Below are 24,825 nucleotides of genomic sequence, written 5' to 3'. Positions count from 1 at the left end.
AGTGAGACGTTCCCACTGGAATTGAGTAGCACACAGTGGACTGCTCTTTTAACTCTCTGGGGAGATCCAGGACGCATCACGGACACAAAAGTACAAATGAGACCTGAGGCTAAAAAAAAAAGAAAGAGGAAAAAAGGCTCCCCAGATCAATATAATATAAAAATGTTTCTATGATTTTTATGCTCGTTCTCATTATTGCCAGTTTTTTCTTTTACATTTATCCCAAACATGTTGGTCAGGGTATAAAAAATGTCTTCATTTGACCCTTGCTGTAAGAAAACCACACTACCAAACAGAATCTTATCATTTAGTCTCCACTCTCACTGTGGCCACAGCCTCGCATTGGCCTCTGAAACAGGCAGCTGTTGGACATGGCACAACAAAATTAGTTTTCCTCCAGAGAATAACTGGGTTCATTCTCTGTGACAGAGTGCAGAGCAGAGTAATCACAGTCAACCTGCTGCTCTTCACATTCAGTCCAGCCCGTTAGTGCACATTAGAAAAAATGGTTCCTTTGCCCTTGGTGATCTGCTGTCTGGCCACAAAGATGCCAAAGTTGAACATGTGACATGGATTGTGTGTAAAAATGTTGTTTCGAGTCAAGATATGTTTTTTTCTTTTTTTTTTTTTTTTTAGATTTAAATATTGCTTTTTGTCTGTTTTCAAGCTGGAGATGAAAGTGCAATTTCACGGCAGAACAGTTCTAAAATTACACTGTAACCTCTAATCTGCTCGAACCATAACCTCCGTTTCATCACTTCGCCTGCTGCCGAGCGAGCAGGTTGTTCAGACTTTCATAATTACGGCACAAGCACGGAAATGTGGCATTTCTGCCTGTGAGAACCCAAAGGTAGATAAAATTTGGGTTGTAACTTTTGCTCGAGAATTAGCCAGCCGTAACAGTGTTGCTTCAGCAGACTCGTGGTTTTCAAGCGTCTCACTCTGGGATTGCTTCCTCTCGTAGGGTGGATGGAGATGCTCTTCAATCCTTGGGAGTGACACCTTGGTGGATAGGTGTTTTCACAGTAGTGATTTCTGCTGAACTTTTGAACTGCGCCGTATAATTGTCGCCCCAGTAACTACAGACAGCTGACTTTTTTTTTCTTTTTTTTTTTCGTATTCTTACCTGGAGCATCAGGTTGTGCTGGCAGCCTCTGAGTCTGACAGCAAAGTCGAGTTTAATTGCCTAGAAAGAAAATCCCTTCTCTGATCCTCGACCCTCACTTTTTATGTTTTTGCTCAGGCAAAAAAAAAAAGACCTTAACTTGCAGCAGCTAAGCAGGCAGGCGTGCGGGATTTAGTTTTATCAAGTAGAATTCAAAGCTTCAGTGAGGTAATTACTGAACTCCTCCTCTGACACTGATGTTTTAAGTGTGGCCCCTAAATATTTAGAGTGTGCTACTTGAGACCTACTGTATCTTGTAATAGCACACGGCTTAAAGGGCGACTGCAAGTTGCCTGGAAAATAGCAATCATTTAAAAAGTGCTAAAAATCTGTCATAACTGAGTGTACAAGACTTGGATGTCTCCAGGTGTGGAGACAGGATGGAAAATCCTGCTCCACAGACACAATATTTAGGTCATGTTTTTATAGACGTAATATTTAGGTTCAGTCCACGTAGTTTATGCTTCCACGTGGGCCCCCTTTTCCGGTCATGCTTCGTGTAGCTACCCCCACAAGCGAACACCAGACAGCACATGAGCCTTGTTTTGACTAGACGGCCTTTTGCAGATGCCGATTCCTCGCTGCCCTCCCCTGCTCTTATACGACTTCCCTAACAGAACCGAACTGGCTTCCTTTGCGGAGACTTAACATCCGAGTGCGAACGTCGGAGAAGGGCGAGACATCTGAAATCCGCCAGCAGCGTGTGGGACGGGGTCTACGTGCATTCCCCAACTGTCTGTAACATTCCTACCGCATTTAACTTGCCCTTCCTCCCGCTGTTTGCCTGTCTGATTTCCTCGTCTGGATCTTTCATTCGTAACATCTTGGTGCCGCTGCTTTCTCCCATCCTCATTCATTCTTGAGACCGTCAAAGCATTAGCTGTACAGTCTCGCTCACATAATTGCCTACATTTATATTAATGGACTAACTGTTGTGTTAAATCACCCACTTAGTAATGTAGCTTGTTCGCCACTCAAAAACTATAAGTCTCCTTTTGACTGACTTGTATAGGATGTGTAGAAAGTGCTATAAATGTTTCCCTCGCTGACTTGAAATGAAAATACACACATTTTACTAGATAAAATAAGTTAATTTGTAAAGGTGTAGTAAATCAAATCAAACCACACCGAACGTTAAGTGATCCACCTCTTTAGTTTTCTGCATGGGTCAGCCAGCACGTGCCGGGGCTTTGCCTCTCATGTGGGTTGTGCAAAGATGGAAGTGGGTGAACAGCCTAGACAACCCTCCCCAATAATCTTGGACCACGCCCACTTTTAGCCCCAGGTTCACCCACCGCAACCCCTCCAACTCAGCATCAGCGCGGCAGCCTGGGAGACAGATGTGGGAGACTCGTGAACAGGAACTCCTCTCAGCCTCGCGGGATGACCCGGTCACACTCGGCCGTCACCGTGGGTGTGCGAATGTCTGGTTTGGTATGTGAGACCAAGCAGTGGAAGACATAGGAAGTAGGCCAGGCATAGACAGCCTTGCTGAGGTCAGAAAGGGTGCAGAATAAGTAAAGAAAAAAAGTTGTCCTTTTTTTCACTTGAAGTTTTGGTAATGTGAGAAAGGCCCATTTAGTTTAGAAAAATGATGTGCTGTGTAGTTTTCTCCTTACTTTTGAACATTTTTCTACTTTTGTCTACTTTCTGATCTCGGATCCATCAGACTACAAATTCAGAGTAAAGTAATACTAAGTGGAGATTGATACATATTTTCACTTTTCAGTGGGCAAAGAATTTTTCATTCTAATTTAATAATTTAAATTTCCTTTAAAAATGTCCTTGCCCTTGCAGTCTTAGCAATGTTTCTCTTGTGATTTGAAATATTTGCTTTAAGCTTTGAGCTGGTGCATTGCCGTTTTTACCACATCTAAAGGGAAGTTTCACTGACCTTTGATTCCAGGAGTGCCAATGAAAGTAAATATGTAAGCTCACAATCCCTCTTAGCACCTGTACTTCAAGACTTTACCATTTATAAGTGGAGCAATGCTGGCTTTTGGGGATTTGTACTCTGAGGCATGCATTAATATGGAAAAAGTGTTAAAGTGATGTGAATTCACTGACCATGTATTAGTTACACATTGCTAATATTGGGTTAGCTGCCATTTTTGCTTTCTGAACTGTCTTAATTCATCAGTGCATCGATTACAAAGGTGCTGGAAACATTGAGAGATGATGTGACTCTCCTGTTCTATCACATCCCAAAGGTGCTCTGTCCAAGTCAGATATGGAGACTGTGGAGGCCATTTAGATACACAGAACAATTTGGCATGTTCAAGAAATGTCATGCCGAATTCTGACCCTGTTGTCCGAATGTCACTGAAATCGAGACTCATGAGACCAGGCTATGTTTTTCCAGTCATCTATTGTCTCATTTTAGTGAGCCTGTGCAAGTTCTGTGTTCTCAGCTGATAGGGGTGACACCCCGTGTGATGTTCTGCTGCTGCAGCACACCTCCTTTAAGGTTTGACATGCTGTCCATTCAGAGATGCTCTGTGTGCTTTGGTTGTAGTGGGTGGTTATTTGAGGTTCTCTTGTCTTCTTATCAGCTTGAAGCTGTCTGGCTATTTTCCTCTGATCTCTGGCATCAATGAGGCCTTTTTAACTTAGTTGTGTAGGAAAATCCCAGCATGTCAACAGTTTTTTGAAATACTTAGATGAGCCTGTCTGACACAACAACCATTCCACATTCAAAGTTACGTAAATCCCCCTTCTTCCCCATTCTGACACTTAGTTTGAACTTCAGCGGGTCGTCTTGACCATGTCTATTTTTTTTGAAACACAACAAGCATCTCTAATACTGAAAACTCCAGTAAGCATTTATCTTGGTATCCCGTAATAAACTAAAAGCTGCTGATGACAAAATGTTTGCCTCTGCCACATTTTACTACAGTTAGTAAATCAAGCTGAAGTCAGAAGGCTAACTGAAATATATTAATGCTCATTTTATTATCTTTCTCTCTGCTTTCTCTCTCAATGTTTGACTTTTCACTCTCACACGTATCTTTTATTCTCAATCTTAAAAACAAAATACTCTGAGAGACACAAAGGGAATATCTCAAGCCTTCCAGGCTACAGCCTCTTGTCTGTCAGGCTATTTGACAGTTGTGTTTAAATGCCGAGTTTCCTCCGCTGTCACTAAACAACAACTTCATGCACTGGAGCTGACATTCAAAATGCAAAAGGTTAAAGGTCATCTTCACTGAAACACCACGATATTCTGCATGAACATTTTTCTGGTCATTAACCTGTAAAACTAATAAAAAAAACATATGATGCTAAACTTTGTTGTTCTGCTATTAAAATCCTTCAAAGTCTTTTGCTTGGTGACTATGAGATGCTAGTTATAGTTTTGATATATTTATTTGAATAATTTTAGGACAGCCGGAGATTTACTGACCCTAGTTTGCTTCCTTTCTTTTTTATGTGAAGACAAAAGTGATAAATTGAGGGTGAATAGCCAGCAATAGTGGTGAAACAATTGTTTACTGCTCTCTATGTTAGCATGCTAATAAGCATTAACACAGAGTGCTGCCCATCAGGCTGAATGGAGTCCACAGGCTGCGTTTAACCAGATGAGAATGTTACAGACTGTCGGCCTGGAGCGGAAAAACTTTGGAAAGCTCCCCCTTTCCCGCCTACCTCTTTGGACACTATTATTTAAGTTTCTAAATTCAGATTTTCTCCTTCTTTGTTGCCTTAAAGGTGCAGGCTTCTCTCTTATATCTTCATATCGACTCTTTCCACTTTACCTCCAGGTAAACCTCTTTCCTTATGTAGAAAAATGGGGGTGTGGCTGTATGCACATAGTACGCAGATTGAGCCTATTGATTTAGAATAACTAACATGTGCATGTTGGTAAGAAGATAATCTGCTGGTGCCCACATGCCTTAAACCTGATATGGCATGCAAACAGACTTTTGGGGCGTTTTTGACACACTTATTAATAAATGAGGGTCAATATGAGGATTGTGTTTCTATACTGATTTTTGTCACCACCACAAGTGTTCAGACAAATCTGTTCCATGTGTTTGAAGAAAAATTGGTGGATATTCACTGCTATAAAGATTTACTCCTTCAGGACCATGAAAGTTTGCAGTTTCGAGGCAATCCAACCCAAAGTGGTGGATAAGTCAACAGAGCGACGGAATAAAATTGTCCACAAAGCTAAGCAGCTAGCATGCTTAGAACGTATGGCTTATACCTTCTCTGGTAAAGAACTTTCTGCTGTTGTCTCTTTATAATAACTGATCATTTGCTGAAGCTTTAACTGCTTTTATTTTTTCTGGATTTTAACATTCAGACAGATGACTCTGTGTTGATGAAAAGCGCGTTCAAAGTACCCCAAAAAGCTAAAAATGTGTCTCCACAGTGGGTTTACAGGTGTGACTCTGTCAAAATACTGCTCATATCCTGCATGTAATTATCACCAGGCGCTGACGTGATGCTGTTTTTTCCTCAGTTGGCAGTTTAAACCGACAAAACATTAAAGGAAGTCTGTATCAGGCTACTAACTTAAATAGACTTTTTTCCAATGAGCTCATACGAGCTGAAATAATGTAATTCTGCACACAATCAGTAAGTGTTGTAAAAGCAAGGTTCATTATACTGTTGATAGAACATGGTCGAAACTGTTTTGCTTTTGGCGCTTGGTTTCTGTTCGAAACAGTGCCTCGCTCCTGGCAACCTGGAGCCACATCAATAGTGAAGTAAGTGATGAAACATTGAACTCAACCAATTAAAAACAAAAGTAAATGAGGCACAAGTTGAAGCTTAACTTCAAGGATTTTGTAACTACTTTAATTTTTCCAAGTGCTACTGTAACTTTAGGCCTTCTGTGTCAATTCCACTGGAAGTACACACGGCACAAATTATTAACCCTTTTATTTCACGTGCTTGTGGTCACATCAGAAGATTAAGCGTAACCAAGCCCTTGATGGCAGCTTAAACTAGGTAAGCCTTTCACACTGTTGTTAGCAATTAACAATATAACTACTCTTTGTGCGGACCAAAAACAAAAAGGTGGCACTCACACAGAGCTGCATATGCTGCTTATGAATGTGTGTGTTCAATTCCACCCATAGAAAAGCACCTCCGCCTGCAGACACGTGTATTTAAGGCCATATTCCCCATCTTATCTTTTGTCTCTGATGTGAACAGCAGTCGTGTCGTGTAGATTTTGTGCTTCATTGCTGGATTGAGTCCTGGGTTTAGTTCTGTTTTCTACTTCGTTTTAGTTGAATATGCAAAGCCTCCAGAGCACTGCCCGGGCAAAAAAACAATGTTTTTACATCTGCTCAGCTCTCAGATCACAGAGCCAATATTGTTTCAAAATTATCTTTCTGACGGGAACATGAAGCCATTGTTTCTGCAGCACGTTCCAGTTTCCCCTTCATTCCTGTCATCATATCTCTCCTGTTGTCTCTTGTCTGCAAAATGTCCTTTTTCTTTTTTTTTTTTTTTCTTTTTTCCACAACAAACTGCTGGAGATTTGTATGGAAGATCCACGACTGAACAGGAATGCATCTTTGCACTTGTTGAAATGTTCACTAATCATAAACTGATGATAATCATCACTCTGTCAATGATGAATGCTTCACGTGTCTTCGCTTAATTTTTGGTTCATCCATCACAGCCTGGAACAAATACTTCTGTCTCTGTATGAACTTCTCCTGCTCTCTGCCTCTTTGGAAAGGCCCACCCATTGGTCTTTGATGAAAGTGATATATCTCAGGCGCCCTTTTTCCTCCAGAGCCGCCCTCTCTGAGTTAGCACTTTTTTGGTCTCCATTATTTAGTCTGACTAATGCGGTTTGCAGAATACTTTTTAATTGTGCCGCCGTACAAGGCACACTAGAAATTGAATTTAACAGCGAGTGAATCTTGGCCGATGTAATGAGATAATCTCAGCATTTGAACAATATGTGGCCATGTTGCTGTGCCTTATTGTCATGTTTCTGAGTAGAATGATACCATCACCACTCCTATTCCCAAAAGAGGAATTGCATGACACTCCTCAATTGTGTGAGCAATTTAAAGTAAGTGGATGCCAAGCTAATGATGCAGTTAATTAGAGGATTCAAGAAGATGACATTCATTATGCACTGGATGCTTTCTGAGCAGAAATGCTGTCAGCCAATGAGTTCACGTGATTCCATTCCAACCATGAGACAATATCAAAATTCTGCTTAGAGCCACAGAGGTTTAGGGTGTCAGAATTAATTGGTAATAATTTATGTATTTCACAAACGATTTGCTTAAAGTAGATCTGCATTACCATTGGACTTCAGTTAGCTGAATCTGCTTTGGCCTTTCACTATGAGTGTTTGATTTGTTGTGTTTGCACATCTCTTGTTGTGTTTGCACATCTCTGTTGCTTGTGGGGCTCGCACACAAGAATTTCACTCGCATGTGCTGTGCCAGTGTGCCTGCACATGTGATGTGACAATAAAAAGTGATTTGATTTGATTTGATTTGATTTGATCCTTTTTTGGTTGACATTACTGTACCGTCCAAAAAGTCTTGCATTACACCTTATTCCTTTGTATTTTGCTTCCAAGCTGCTATATTGGTGTAATTTTTGAAGTGGTCTTAAAAATATGGGGTTTTTTTTCTTTGGACTTTGGCTGTTTTTTCCCCCCTTATTTTCAGTCCAGTCTTGTATCTGAACAGTTTCAAGGGATCCTTTTAAATTGTAAAGTCACTGACCTATGAATCATTTAAACATAAACACCAATTTCATGGGATCGTGTCAAAGGTAAGACAGTATTACAGGCATAAAATAACATTATAGCACCAGCATTGTGATTCCCAAAGAGCTATTAGCTGTAAGGTAAAGTAAAGTAGGCATGGTGTGTAATTTGTCCTTAAAAAATCTGAAGAATCTGGACAAGTGGAGAACAAAAGAAGACGTGCCAGACATAAAGAAAAAACCTTGTGCATCTTCAGCAGATGAACAGCATCTGAAAGTCATGTTCTTAAGAAATGGATAAAAATCCAGCAAAGAGATGCATCTGGCCCTTCATTCAGTAAATCTATTATTCAAGAAAGCCATTTTTAATGAAAAGAAACAGGGTAAAGCCAGAGGAATGCCAAATTACACAAGAACGTAACTGGAAATCAACAGGTCTTGTGGAGTATTGAATCCAAATTGGGAAATTTTGGTTTAAATCATCACCAATATGTGCGGAGGAGGTCAGGAGAGAAATACATCAGCAAAGGTCTTTAGCCATCTGATTAACAACTTAATTTTTCAAGATGAAAATGATCTCAAGCTCAATGCCAATGCTGCAACATTATACGCCTTTCCCGTTTCTCTAGCAAAATATATAGAAATGAAGTGTGGTTCAAGGATTCTGCACAGTACTGCATAATATCAGGATGTCACATAGATATGCTGGAAAAATAAGACTGGTAGCACGCATCTTTTTCTTTTTGAATTGAGCTCTTCGCAATAACTGTGGCTAGGTGCTGCTAGTCCCGTTTCTTACATACTCAGGCCAGAAAGCTAGCACAGCAAAGAATCTAAATTACAGAAATGTTTCTTAAAGGAAAGGCCTCAGCTGATAATTAGAGTATAGGTTCACCTCCAATTTCAGCTTCTTTCTTTAGTTAATCATATGCACAGTGCATTCCAGGTCATGTACTAGCTGTATAAAGGCTAGAGTGACTGAAGCAGACAGTAAATGCTGTTTCCTGCTTGGTGGTCTGCATGAATTCTTATTATTTGTCTTTATTCAAGTAAACATGATTATACCGTGTGCATTTATTCTCAGACAGAGGAGGTGATACGCTGGTGTCTGCCGAACACGGGTGAGTCAGGAGAGGGTAGGAGGGTAGAGGACATGATGGGTGAGATCGGCTGTTAACTCTCACACTGCGTGTTTGAGTTTTATCTATTCTTTGTGCTGCTATTATACATGCTGCATTTATCTGTGTTTTCTATCCTATAGATACTGATACATTAGTGGATGTTTATATTACATTACATTAAATTGTCAAAAATTCTAATAAAGTCCTCAAATGTGTAAGTCATCCATCCTGTTTCAAACACTTAAGAGTTTAAGTTTACTCTTGCATGTAATTGAGAACAGATATCTCTAATACGGTCATACACACATAGCTCACGTCTGTGGATGTGGGCACTGAAGCGCCATCCAATTCTTATTCAAACCTTTTGTTTACAAGGGGCATCCAATCAGAAAAGTAATGAATTAAAAGTAGAAAAAAGTTTTTTTTTTTTTTTCTGATAATGGATAAACTGAAGGGTCATATCAGGTCCCAGTGTAAGGTAAACAAGGATGCAAAGTTCCTTTTCAAACCATGTAGTTTTCATTAACAAACCTTTCTACAGAAAAAATGTCTTAAAGAATAGAAATTTCCCACTTTAGAAAATGCCATTCATCCCTAGGTTTGAAAGAAGTACTCTGTAAAGCTCAATTTCTGGAGCACAAGTTTGATCGTAGTCCTGTGGCTCGGGGCTAAAAGCATGTCTGTACTCACCTTCATGTTCACTGGTTTACTAAACAGTCGCAGTCACTGTTTCTGCCAACACCTCTGATGTCATATTGCATTTATGTAATTGAAAATAGGAGTGCACAGACTTGAAGAAGATTTCTCAGCCAAAATAATCATTAACAGTTCTTAACTATGTATTTTCATAGATGCTTGATTTAACGTCTGGTAATGTGTGGTAATGTCTGGCTGCAGTTTCTTTCTCCTTTTTTTGGACATGTTCACATACTGCACCTTTGTGTGTGAGAAATCTGTGTAATCTGTGCAAATTAGGTTAAGCAAGTAGTAGCAAGAGTGCTCCTATAGCGCACCTATGAGTTATATAGATAACCCATATACCACAAGGCTACGCAGAGGCCTACATGTGAACACCCCCTCCCAGTCTAAAAATAAACGAATGAATACTAGTAGCAAATCTGTCTCAGTTTAGTTAGCCTAGAGTTTACACCCAGTTGTAAACTGTTTGTATTTCGATTCATGAGGGTGCCTCTTGACCTTGACAAAGATACTGCGCCTACCTCCTCTAAAAGTGTTCTTGACTTGGCTAAATGGTTTTAGTTCTGTTTTTTAACCATGGAAATAATTCTGTCATCATCCACTTCAGCTGTCTTCTGTGATCTAGCCGACCTTTTGGTGTTGCTGAGCTGGCCGGTGCATTCCAGATTGTTAATTTGGCCACTCCTAAAGTTTTTGCTATGTTTACTTTGTTTGTCTCTTGTGCTAACATCTCTTCAGGCCTTATATTGTCAATTACAGTGAAAAGCTATAAAATACAAACACCTTCAGATATCATATCTGCTTCATTTGTCACAAGGGAACAATTGTCCATTTAGTTTTCAGCCTCTGACGATCGGTGAGCACGTATAAAAGTTAGTGCAAACTTTTGGTAAAGGCTTTGAATTAAAGCTGAAATCCTGCACTTTAATCGCTTAATGAATGTTTAAAATCCACCCTGATAGTGTAGAAAGACAGAAATACTTCAATTGCGTCTTTTTCCAAACGAATATGGACCTAACTGTCTGTATATGCTTGTATTCACATGTGTGGCTGTAGCTCATGTGGCAGAGCAGGTCAGCCACTAACCAGAGGTTGGTGGTTCGATCCCAGGCTGCTCCAGTCTGCATGCCAAATATCCTTGGGCAAGATACTAACCCCATGTTGCTCTCTGATGCGTTCATCGGAGTGTGAATGTGTATGAATGGTAGATACTTAGCACTTAATACTCAGAAAAAAGTGCTTGTGTGAATGGGTGTAAATGTATTAGTTGTATAAAGCTTTGAGTGCTCAGAAAGAGTAGAAAAGCGCTATATAAGAACCAGTCCATTTACCACATGTGTATGATGGTGAGAATTTGTATGTGCGTGGTTGGTGTGGCGAGTGACGAGATGTGTGTTGCCTCTTCTGTCTGCCCTCAGCTGTCACAGTGTGGTGTGATGTCCGCTTTCAGTCAGTTCTCACGCCAAGGATCATACTGAAAACACACTCTTCTTCTATGTTACCCTTCACACACACAGCACTCGCAGCGGCAGCCAAACTGTGTCACTGCTGAAATGATTTGTCGAATAATCCAGACAGTTAGCAAATAATTGACTCATTAAATTATTTTTCTGCCAAACATTTTCTAATTGTCGGCTTCTCAAATCGGGGGAATCTTTCTTGTAGAATTGAAAATCTTGGAATACGATGGATTCTTGTTTATTTTTTATTTCATATTTAAAAAATGAAGGACATTTTTATTTCTTGCTACAATTATTAAACCTTACACTGTCAGATAAAGTGCTCTTTACATTTAGACCCCTTTCTGTTGTCAGGCTGGGCGGATGTTAATGACACAGCCTTGATTGCGTAGTCACACTGATTGTATCGCCTACTACAACAGCCACAGTTATGTGCAAGACAATACAACATGAAGTATTGCATGTTGTGAGTTTAACTGGTGTTCCTCCTAAAGTCTCTTATGTTAATTCTAGAAAGTAAACTCTTATCAGTCTGGTCTCAAGCACTGAAGTATGTGAGGTATTGTGTCACTGCATAAAACACCCAATTAACATCAAGAATAGTTTAAGTAGGGGTTGGAGCCAGCATCAATATATTTCACACGGGTCCTTAAGCAAGATCTAAAAATGTTTAAAAAAAAATGTTTAAAAGCAGTCAGTAAACAACTTCATCTCATAACTTTATGCTGGGGTCTGCCAAAGAGAAAACATATTATTAGATGCTGAAAAGATGAACGTGACTGGAAGGAGATTTTATGTGCACAGTAAAGTTTAGCAGTAACCCCCTGGTATATTGAATATTAGCTTGTTGTGAATGGGTCTGCACCTCATTGTTCTTTACGTAAAATCCGCATTAGCTGTCTCTCTGCTCACATAGGTCTGCCCACCTACTGTTATTTCTCAATAATCCCTGCAGATAGAAAAGAAAAGAGAAAAGAAAAGCACTACACGCTACATAGCTGGTTAGCTTCCTATGGGGCAGTGTGTGTGTGTGTGTGTGTACGCATGCTTGTGTGTGCAAGAGAAGGTGTTCAAGTTCAGAGCCGTGAAAATTGTTACATTTGGGCCACGGCATGGCCAGTGTTAGTTACATAAGACCCCCCTTTCCATTGTGCAACTGTGTTTATTTGGTTTTCCAGCAAATGCTTTGGTAAAGAGGTGAATCTCGTAGAGAGGCTCAGGAGGATACACAGGCCTCTGAGGTGGAGCAGATGAAGTATTTTGTTGGCACTGCACTTGGAAAAAAGACATCAACAGTGTTGGGAAATGCTCTGGGGACTGCATGGGGAGGTGCTGCATTTTCTTTCTTTTACATTCATGTAGAGAATGCTATGCTAGTGCTCCTATTGTGTATAATGTTTTCACTTTCCCTGTGGAAAGAATTTTCGAATTTCACTCCTGTGTCAATCTGTGGCCAAATACCTCACCTTTATCTGATCCTATATTGCCTCTGTTGGGTTCTTTTGAAGCTGCTGTATGTTTATACAGACTCCCTGTGCAGCCTGTGAATACCTACACCCTTGCACAATACTTGGATTATATGATGATAGACACAGTAAAAATGACAGCAGGCTGTGGTTCACCGCAGCTGATGCTCCTTAATTCATGCGTGCATTTTGGTGCGCATATAATTTGTATCTTAATGTTGTTACCAAGTATTAAATACAGCTGCCCTCAGCAAGCAGCAGGCATGTTTTGCCTTTTGAAATCACCTAGCAACAAAATGCAGCTACAGGAAGTAAAAGTTGATTGACTCCAGGGTTTCAAAAACATCCTTTTTTTGTTGTTTTTAAATCTCTGCTGTGGCCCGCGTCCACCCTTGGCAGCTCGGAGAGGTCGGTGTTTAGCGCGAAGGGGAAATCGGCTCTGACAGAATGACAAGGTTCTCCGCTTCTTAGTGCTTACCATAAACTCATCTAATTGCTCTGAGGCTCCAAACCCACAATAAGAAGTCATCTGCTGGGGCCCACAGCAGTGGGAGGCTCCAGGAGACTTCCGGAAAACTGGGAAGAAAAAGCCTCACGCATGTCACACACACACACACACACACACACACACACACACACACACACACACACACACACACACACACACACACACTGAGCTTGTAAGTTTATCATTGACAAACAGAAACTTTTCCTCATGCAGCTCCTTGTACAGACCCACGTTTGCTATTGGCTAATTCTCTTCTCCTTTGCAGACTTTTGATGGGATAGACTTAAACATATGTATTTGCTTGTGTGTTTATGTGTGTGTGCCATCTTATCTGTGTCATTAGACCAGACACTGTGGGGGAGAAGTCACACCAGTCTGGCCGGTCTCTCTGCCTTACTGGAAACAGTCCTGGCAGGTGATCACAGATCAGGGGCTGCAGGGTCAGGAGGCAGACTGGGGAACTGGAATCCTGTTGGCCAGCAGAGGATGTTCATAGCAGCTGGTTATTCGACTGGATCAGCACATTAACCCTCCAGGAAGCATGATTGCCAGTATCAGCTTTAAAGGTCAGCAGCAATAATTGAGTGCCTGTGTGCTAGTGCGGCAGGGTGTCTTTTCTAAATTTGTAGTGATTTCCACAAGATAAAACCAAAAGATAACCACCAGTTCATAACCCAAAGGTGTCAAAGTCTTATGTTCACATTCTCAAGAAGCAAAAATGAAAACTTTTACAAGATTGTACAAAAACTGTTTTGCATTTGGTTTCTTGACTACTGTAAATTTTTATATTACACGATATTACATGAAGGTCTTGATACCTTTAACCAGCTGTTAACTGGTAACTGGTCATGGCCACTTTAAATAGATAATTCAAGTCTCTGAATTGGACCCTCATTCTGTGCTGTTGGTCACTTTTATTGAAATAAGTTGACAAATAATTTAGTTTTCTGTGCTGCAGCAACAGATTGCCCAAACCTAATTCATTCCAATCCAGTCCAACTATTCTTAAAGCACTTTAAAAACACATATTAGACAAAAATAAATATGTCACGGCTGCGGCAGAGGTCGTGTGGTATGTGGGAGAAAAGGACCCAAAATGCAGGTACTGGCTTGATGCAAGTGAGGGTTTTATTTACAATAGGTGAAGCACAAACAAAAGCGAGGGTGGTAAGGACAGCACTAAGAAATGAACCTAAACTGGGAAAAACTAATAAACCTGGAACATGCAACATACAGGGAGAAACACAGAACAAACGGGGAGAAACACTGGATGAGGGCAGAGAGACGCGGAGAAACACCAACTAACGCAGACGAACCGACAACGAGCACAGGAAAACACACACTATAAGTACAGATGGAGGGGAATGAGGAATGGCAAAACAGGAGCGAGGCACAGCTGATCCTAATTGACATGACGAGACAAGAGACACAGACCTTCAAAGTAAAACAGGAAATATACGCAGACAGCGAACAGAGGAAACACATGGGACGGGATGACTCGACACTAAAGAGAGGGAGCACAAAACCAAAATCTAATTAGGAAAACCTTAACAGAATACATAACCAGAACACAAGATAAGAGTCATTAATACAACAGCCCTGAGTCAACAGACACAGGACCATGACAAAATAGCAATAAAACATGGAAGAATACAAATAAAAACATTAAATTTACAATAAATAAAAAGTCTAACAAAAAAGATTAAAAAGTGACTTAAAACTGACTAGAAGCTAACTCTGGTATTAATCTTGAAAGGACTGGAGAAAAGGTGTTTTTAATGGAAGAAAAAGTGCAGCCTGGGGCAACTTATTCCAGGCCACAACAGTAAAAGCTCACCCTCCTTTTTTTTCTAAGCTTTCCCCCCCACATCAGTAGCACTAGTTTCCCATGTTTAAATGGTACTTCTATGTAGTCTATGGAGGCTTTTTTGCCAACCAAAGTCACTTGCTAGCTGATAACGTCACACTCCACTCTGATCCAAATGTGGTCACTCTGTCCTCCAGAAACAAACGACGGGAAAAAAGTGACGACATAAGGTCAAACTCAAATAGGCCAGGAGTCGACATTGAAGTGGTTAATCATGTCTTTCCATTTTACTTGAACAGTCTCTGCTCACATTTGAAAGCACCTGAATCAGAAACACGTAATTTACTTTTGACCATGTCCTTAAAAAAATCACTTCAAAACAGTGAATTATTCAAACAGCTCATAAAGTGTTGATTAAATGATTTCCTACGGAGGAACTGAAAAGTCAGTGTTTACAGTCACGTTCCATTATTTTGCTCCAGTGATGTGCTGCTGTCTTTGTTGTTAAAAGGTATATATCACAGGCACGTCACACTCAGTCATTGTCCTAGTTAAAAAGCCTCGCAGGAGGATTTGTGATTGACTTGAAAGGTGGTGATTACTCAAAAAGCCTGAAGGCAAATAAGCTCGAGAAGAACTAATTTAGGTTTGTTGTGATCTTTTATGCATGTGGGTCGCTTTATCAGCGCATTCACAATTCTCAGCGGAGACCTAGCGGGGCTGATTGATAGCCAAGTAGCTCTAGTAATGTTTTGGTGACATCACAATGCCGTGTGTCATTACAGCAGAGCTATTAGGAAGATTCTGCCATCCTTTCCACGGTTGTAATTGGTCCATTTACCTTTAAGCATGCTCTGCTGCAAAGGTTGAGGCACATGGATAGCACCGGGTTGAATACATTTTAAATTACACTGCAGAAATAATCTTCATCCTAAAGCAAAGTCTGGTTGATGATTCCATGATAATTGCATAATATTGGCAGATGCATGACAGTAGTCATGCAAAAATTGAACTTTCATACGTAATAAAAGAGAGAGTTGCTGCCGGCACCTGCTGCAGTCAGTCCCGAATATCAGACTTTAGCTCTGCTGCAAAATTTATTTATTTAAGATGGAACATTGAGAAATCTGTTCACAAACAGTTGTTGAAAGTCATTTATCAGCCTATGCAGTGAAGTGTGATTTCAAGGGAGAAGAACATGTGATGGAGAGGAGCACACAAGGTCATGTTTTGCGTCTTGTTTGCCAGAGATAATGAGAACAAACCACCGTGAGAGGTTCACTCAGCAGTAGCAGCTGCAAAAATAGAAAAATGACTCAGGAGTACCTCGGTAGTTGTCTTCTAACCACCAGTCAGACAGAGGAGTGCAGCTCAACATACAAATAGAAGGAAACAACGTTATATTCAGACCTATATGTACTGTACAATATAGACTACATGTTCTCAGACATCTGAGGTCTGATTTGCCCTCCTTATTAGGATTTGGAACAGTTTTACCAGCTGTGACACGCAGCTAATGAAGCAGTTCCAGTATTTTAAAACCCATAGTGCTGTCATGTGAATGCTCAGTGTACTAACTCACTCATATCTGAACACACCCACATGATGGAGCTCAGCTGATACTGTATTTTTTTTATGGGGCGTTTTTGTAAAGAGTAACAAAAAGAGCACATACAGTTTGCTTGAATTCAAGTTGAAACACGTGATAGGATAGACCAGGGTAGGTTATCACACTTCCTACTGTTGCATGAATTGCTGATCATGGAACTATCCCCATAGTGCAACCTAGCTCAGAACAATCACCAAGTAGTTGTGTCTAAATACTTTGCAATCAGGAATTCCTCATACTGAACTTGGTATTATTTTAGCAATGCCCATTTGCCAAAATGTGAGCAAATATGAGCTGAAAATGAATGGGCTGCATTAGTGCCTGCAGGTTAGGATTGTGGGAACTGTAGTTTCAAACTTGAAGCTTACTCCCTTCAGTTGTTCTCATGCTGCATTATCATTGTTTGAATTTTACTATAGTCAAGAATGTCCTATCAATGTGGTGCTTATATATTTGTAACACTGACATTCTCATAGCTTATCCCCGTGAAACCAGTGTGACCGTATAGACACAAACCTAAAATAATGCAAAGCTGTGTCTGGAGGATGCAGGTGTGTCGTTTTGTTTGAGGGAAGTTGTCACTGTCAGACTTTGAAAGCCAGTGGTGTAGACTACACAGACAGTCCTGACATAAGCAGTCTCAGGGGAAGTACTAAAAATGTGCTGAGCTCAAGACTGCGAGCCTTCGTCTTTACATGGTACTGGAGTCTTCTACACTTGCACAGACAGAATAATACACAAATGCGCTCAAAACCAGACAGACACACACAAACGATCAGATAAGAGACCAATCTCCAAAACAAACGTCCAAAGAACAGCACACACTTTCAAAAGCTTCTTCCAGTCACTGAAAAAACAAACCAGTACACACAGACATCCCTTCCAGACACACACAGGTTGATTTGTCCCAGCATGCACCAGGGAACGCTTTGTTTCCTCTTGGCTGAAATCTGCATGTACTGTCCAGCCATAACAGACTGCACAATTCCTCATCGTTACTGCTCTGGAATAGTATTGTTTGACCTATTAACCAAGAGCATCAGGTCAGCTGCTGCTTCCATCCTTATGTATGTATGTTTGTATGTTTGTGTGTGTGTGTGCGTGTGTGTGTGTGTTGTTACAATATGAACCTGAATACCAATTTATCTGATCAGTGGCTTCTATATATGTTCCTGTCAGAGATCTGCCCTGAGGCGTCACGGCCCTCTGCTAATTTATCTGCCTCATTAACTCTGGCTATGTAATATCATCAGCTGCAGTGTTGGACTGCATTATATAATGTAAATGCTGGTGTAGTTGACAGGCAACCACGGAGCAACTCGGGTGACGACCCGCGAAAGACAGGGTAACTGGATGCAACATAGCGTGATTAAAATAAAAATCTAAAAATCTTTTTTTTGAAGCCTTAAAAAGTGTTTCAACAATTCATGTTTATGTAGCTTGTGGGAACATTAGGGTAAACTAGCAATAAGCTGGACTCTTAAGTGTCTGTTGTTGTTTTCACATGGTTATGTTGAGCTTTTAATGTTTAACATGCGTATGCTGCAGTATTTCTGATGAAATTTCTTTTTGATGATGATGGAAATTTAGCCCATGGCATGATGATATTGCACTTATGGAACAAATACTTTATGCTGACTTTACTAAGTCAAACCTGGAAGATGGCTCTCTGGGAGACATTCAGGCTCACATATTAAGATTTATCCCCAAGACAAGAGTGTGAGTTTTCTTTCATCTCTGTATGAGTTCTGGTATATCATGAATGTTTCTGACAGATGATGGAGTTGGGAGATGTTTACTGTGGCTTTTCTGCTGGTCTCTGCAACATTTAGACCATTAAAAATATTCTCTGTGTGGCCCATCAGATGCATTTACCTGTATCTGACAGAATTGTGATGCCATCTTTAACTATTACAGTAAAAATACCTTCATACCTGGTTCCTGCCAACTCTCTGAATGCACTTGTGTTTTTGTTAGCTTTTTTCCCACAGCATATAGTAAAGTGAACTTGAACAAAACTCTTAATACATATAGACATATAACAATACAGTCTGAGCCTTGGGAGTGGTTATTGATCACAAAAGCAGTGTCCTGGATACTTCATGAACTTCAGCTACATTTTATGTAGACTGCCTTGAGCCTAATAGACACTGTCTACACATCCAAAAGTAAAAACTGAACAAAGTCTAAATGCTTTCTGTTGCCTGCTACATAATGGTCTTGCCACTTTTCACTATAAAATGTTATTTTTGTTAGAATCCTGATATCGCATCACTGAATTAGCCTGCCTTATTAAACTAGGCGGGTGTACGAAACATCCATTGAACTTTCATTCTTCCTGCTTCAGACCTCTGAGCAGTTGCTGTGCCAGCTTTCCTTTCATCGCAGCATAATTAAAGCCCCCCAATGTGACTTTGCCGCGTCACTCAGTATTCACTTCGCAAATCCACTATGAATAGCAAGGAGAGTAAAATGTATAAACTGAATGGCTTTGGTGTCACTAAAGGCTTTACATTCATGAATGCTAAATGAGAACCAGCGATGTTGTGCGCCTAGCTGTGACATTTTTTTGTGATTGAGGTTGTAGCACTCAGAGTTTGTTTACAAACTCTTATTTTCTGAGCTGTTAATAATTGTGACCCGAACTAATGACAATGATTATGCCTGTTTTATCTAGTGATTAAACTCTTGTCACATAGCATTATGTAATGTATTATTAAATCACCTGGTCTTAATTGAAATAGGAATCTGTTCTCTGTTGTTACTGAATAGCTGGATGTAAATGTGTGAGGGTCTGCCTGTTGGCTAAGATTAAAGGTCATTCCTTGAAATGCTCACCTGAGCTTTGAACTCACTCACATGCTTTGTGTCATATGCACACGCATTCAAGCACATTCTTTGCACGCAGTCATCAACTGTAAACAGTGCTTCTCTTGGCTTGTTTTTAGTAGAGGTCATCAGTAAAGTAACATGACTTTGCCCTCTGAACTCATCATCGGTTGAGATGTTGTCATCACCCCTGCACCCCCCTCTTTTTTTTTTTTTTTTCTCCTAATGGATTCCCCTTTGCTCATGCATTGATTGTTTCTCCAGGCTCCAGGAAGATGACATCAGTCCCATATCTCCTTGAAGGCAATTCCTCCCTACAAAGCGCAGACAAAATATCCCCATCCTCCTCCTAGTTTACTTTTCTGTGTACCTACACATGAGCAGACTTAACCTAATTAATTTTGTCTCATCCATCCATTAGTTATATGGTAGCTCTGGCAGGGAGGCAGACTGAGAAAGCAGGTAGTTGATTTCCCTACATTTCATCTGAAGAGAAAGTAATACAAATATATATGGCCATGTCAAAAATAAAGTTTCCATACGATTCTGTGCAGGCCTGTGGAAAAATAAGTAAACACTTGGTGCTTCCATAGGAACCAAGAGTGTTAGTAGCAGCCAGGTGCTGCCAATGAAATACAATTGATTAACCAATTAAAAGCCATTGTGAGCACCTCTATAAACATGGAAAAATACCCAAGAGCTAGATCTCAGACTTTACAGGCCTCAGTCAGCACATTAAGGGTTCATGACAGTATGATTCGAACAAGTATTTTTTGGTTACGGGAGCTTTTTAAAGTTGCATCTGAACAAACCACAAGACAAGATTAAAGTGGAGACAGTCCCACGTTTTCGTGAGCACAGCATATCAGCACACCTCATGCCAGCTGTCAAGCACGGTGGTGGAGGCGTGATGATTTGGGCTTTTTTTCAGCCATAGGACCTTACAGTCAACCATGAACTCCTTGTATACCAAAGTACTGCGGAGCCAAGTGTGAGGCCATGTATCCAACAGCTAAAGCTTGGCCTAGATTGGGTCAAGGAGCAGGACAATGATCTGAACCACAACCACAACTGGCTGAAAAAGAAAAGAATCAAGTTGTTGCAATGTCCTGTCAAGCTTCCGACCTCAACTTAGTGGAATTGCTGTGGGACCTTAAGAGAGCTGTGCACGAGTGAATGCCCACAAACCTCAATGAACATTAAAAGTCGTACTACAACCTGATGAATGATGAGGTATGCTTAGTTTTTCCCCTTTCACATGACTGCTTGAGTAGCTTCTTACCAGAAGTTGAGCAGCTAATTGTATTTAACGTGGTGTATAAAGTTTTTTTTAAACAGTGTGTTCACAAAAAATGGCTTAAATATGCCTGGCAGGTGAAACCTGATGAGATGCTCTTAAGAAAACCTAGTAAAATGTAGGAAAGACCTGATAACATTGTTTCACATTTTCTTTTGTTTGACCTCTTCAGCTGTGAAAATGTGGATTTTTCCAAGCAGAGTCAAGTGCAGATGGTTTTGGTGCTGGCTGATATTCCAGTCTGCACATTGATCAATGCATCAGTCTGGCAATATTGTAAACATCCAACAGAGTTTAGCCAGTTTTTCTAATTCTTGCGTGTTTCAGAGTAGGGGTGGTCTTTGAAGACCCTTTACTAAATAAATGATCATTGTCTTGGTGTGTACGACCCATAATGATGCACATGTTTAGGTGGTTCTTTTGCTGTACTCATTGAAGATGTTTTTAAGGCTGATAAGGTCAAAGTGCAAGTGTGAGCAAAGGAGCAAAAAGGCTTTTGGCATGACTGCATCTCTTTTTTCTTTTTAAGCTTCCCTTCTCTTCATTGCTACACAAGTCGACAGGCGGATGTATCATGTGCATGGTAGGTGAAACCAGCCGATCAGATAACAGGGGAAAGTGGAAATAAAAAACTAATCAGACAGAGATGTATTCCAGTCAGAGCAATAGGGTCAGAAAGCTCTGACTGTTGCAGCTTCTGCCCCTTGCTCTTTATTTCTCGCCGTCTCTTTTCTCACTCTCTGGCGCTAGAGTAGCTCCAATCATAGCACCTGGTTTCCCCATTATCTCTTCCCACTCGGTGCGGACTGAGCGCTGTGCTGTTCTACAGCCCGTTGACTTCAAACATGAGCTACTCCAGGAATGATAATGACAGAAACATGCCTGGAAAAATAGAATGGTCCTCCAAAAATACACTCTACTCTTAGTGTTGTTGGTCTTTTTTTGTATGTGTGTGTTTAGCTGGCAGGAGTCGGGTATCATCGCACAGAATTATTGATGGATGTTCTCTTCTACCTGTTTACCATCCAACTGATTGAGTACATGATGGTAATTGAATGCTAGCTGGGCAATAATGGGGGATTGTTATGTCCCAAGGAGCACACCTGTCCTGCGCCAGACCTGTGGAGTTACACACACGCCCACACACACCAGAAGCTGAGAGACATTCCCACTGTGCTCCATTTCACATTCCAGTCCTCTGACAGCATGTCTGCTTTTATATGATTATATTCAAGAAAAAAATGACACCTTTGGTTTGAAAAACTTATTTGTTTTGGTTTGACTGCCATTTGGAAAAAACCTGATGATTTTTCAGGTAGTTATTAGCTGTTACTGTTTCATAGCACACTTGGCAGATCAATCTGAGGTTTGCTATTGATCGGTTTTGATATTGATTTTTTATTTTTATTTTTTTAAGATTGTTTTATGTCTTCTGTGACATTCTGTGACATTTCATTAGGTCACTCATAGAAATCATATGCGCACTAAATGGAAAACTGGAGAAAGTCTAGTAATAATAAATTACAATTAAATGCACAATTTCACATTATAGACTCAGGCTCAATTGCTTTTGACTCTTTTAGTGCAGAGTAAAAGTAAGAACTGTATGACATAATGACACAGTGGGCAAAACCGCACAGTTTGTCTACTACAACAACGTGACTGTGATACACAAATCCACTGCAACGTGAAAACCACCTGCCTCATATTATGCTGGTAGCTTTTTTGTCACCAAAACCCATCAGGGCATAGATATAGCACCTCTGTGTGTGTGCTGTGGTGTTTGGCAAGTGGATGTTGGCAATGGATCCTTTGCTTCTTGTGGGTGGCGTTGTTGGATATGGAGTTTGCATTGGGATCTGGGGTTAACATCTTAAACTCTTTGTCATGTTCCTTGAGCCATTCTTGGACAGTTTTTGTGGTGTGGCAGAACACGTTGTACTTTAAGGACACTGCCATTTGGAAGTGCCATTACCATGGTGGAGGGATGGGGTATGTCTGGAACAGTGCTCATGGGTCAGTCAGACTAAAATAAAAATAGGACGACAACCTTCTTGTGAGTCGGAGAAATTGGTGCTTGCCAAGTGATTGCATTGAATTTTTTTTCACATTCGGAAACTGATTGCAAGTAGCTGAGGTGACCAGCTCTCTTGATCATTATTCAGGTCACGTGATGAGAGCCAACCTGTCTACAAATAATCGACGACAATCATCCTTAGACTTTTATAAACACAGTCAGTCTGCACTAATGAGCTCATCTTGTGTTCTGGTTGTATTCTTGTGTAAAAGCAAAGGTGCCAAGCACTGTTTGTCCTATTTTACAATTAAATTGCTGTCTTGGAGTAATTATATCAGTATTTTCAGAGAGATTTCTGTTTGAAATCTTTGAGACACTCGCTGAACTCTGAATGTAAGTATTGAATATTAATATCTGTGTATGGTAACAATCTGGCAACCATTTTCACAGTTAATTGCCATATTATCACAAACAGGCTGTATTTAAATGCCAATTGGAGCCCATTCAAATGCAAACTAATAGCAGTCTTATTGGTAAATGGTAAATGGCCTGTATTTGTATAGCGCTTTACTAGTCCCTAAGGACCCCAAAGCGCTTTACATATCCAGTCATTCACCCATTCACACACACATTCACACACTGGTGATGGCAAGCTACATTGTAGCACAGATTTTATTTAGTATAACTAAATCCAAAAAGATTATGTGTAACTTTGCTAAATTATGAGACTTCTGTCTTTGACAGTTACACAGTTTTCAAAGTCAATGTGTAGCGAAATTCATATAAGAAATGAGTATTTGTAACAGATTTGTTTTTAATAGGAAAAAGGTGTTTTTACTTTTTTAAGAGAACCCCATAAGCTAGGGGTGACCAACTCCAGGCCTCAACAGCCTGCAGGTTTTAGATATCACCCTGGGTCAACACACCTGAATCAAATGATGTCCTCGAGGCCTGGATTTGGACACCCCTGCCATAGGCTGTTACCTGATGATTTGTGAGTTTTGACAGACTTTTGGTATCAACAGCTGCTGTTCCAAAAGAGAGAAGCCGGTGATGCTAGCTAGACCCCTCAGTGGGCCACCCACAGAGCCGTGAGTATGCCAGAGCTGCCACTGACTGAATGAAAAGAATAAATGAATACACATGAATCAGTGGTAAAATCCCCTTTTACTGTAGAGGGGAAAAAAAAACATCTTCACAGGTCGTAATGACTATGACTTGCTCCAGTCAGTGTGCACTGGAGAAGTTCACAGCTCATCTACTAAGTGCTGCCATAGAAGCGCTCAAAATGTGCATGCATATAAATTTCAGTTTGACTTTAAAATTTATGTAAATTCGAAGCTCAGAGTTGTGTCAGACATTTAGGAGGAGCGCTGAGTATGCTTTCAAATAAATGAAAGTATTGTCTTTGCCTCACAGATCAAATAGGCTTATGTTAAATCATCTGTGCTTGAACCATATATAAGCCCTTAGATCCCACGCCCATAACCCGATTTCTACAGTTACCTCATGCTTTAAAAGTCATGCCTGAGGCCTGTAGGAATGATTTGTCATGGCAGTGTGGCATCAAGGTCTCTTCAAGAATGTTACAGAGCTCTTGGCCTTCACCTGCTCTGCACAAGCCGGCATTCCTGCGAGATGCATAAAGAGACAGATTGACCATGTAAGGTTCTGGTGCTAGAATGGATCATGACTCAGTGTTGTATCTATGGCCTCCTCGTACACACTCATAGATTAGGAATGAATGGTGGGTACACCTACTGTTTCCTTGATCATTTTCATCGTGCAATCCCTGAAAACAAAGCTATGTGATCTTGGAATACCTCGTCAAAGGTGGCACAAGTTACACTAAATAGTGATCATTCATTTTTAAAGAGTTTTAGTCCATCCTTTTAAGACACATGCACATCCACACAATCTCACCTCAAACTCTTGTTAAATGTTGGTCTCACAAGTTTAACCTTGGACTCTGAGACTTAACTGTACCAGAAACAGTTTAGCGTTACGGCCTTGTTAGAGGGACCATCCGGACATTTCTAAGAAAATTTACCTTCATGTTTGCATGATAGAGCTGAAGCTGGACTAAGAGCTGCTTAACTTTCTATCTCAGAGCCAAAGAGGTAAAGCAGACACTGAGGTATGATTATTCTGGTG

General features: G+C 40.5%; 1 protein-coding gene across 3 annotated transcripts in view; it reads left to right on the top strand.

Annotated features, from left to right (window-relative positions):
* The window catches only part of ddah1 (dimethylarginine dimethylaminohydrolase 1), a 97,322-nt gene that overhangs the window by 22,952 nt on the left and 49,545 nt on the right, over nucleotides 1-24,825 (top strand). The gene's annotated exons all lie outside the window — the stretch shown is intronic.

Source organism: Copadichromis virginalis, linkage group LG17, assembly GCF_057382275.1.
Source record: "Copadichromis virginalis isolate Kocher_CV1m ecotype Utaka linkage group LG17, C_Virginalis_male_GT1.1, whole genome shotgun sequence".
NCBI classification, from domain to species: Eukaryota; Metazoa; Chordata; class Actinopteri; order Cichliformes; family Cichlidae; genus Copadichromis; species Copadichromis virginalis.
Note: the sequence above shows the minus strand (reverse complement) of the source record. Positions and strands in the feature narration are given on the sequence as shown.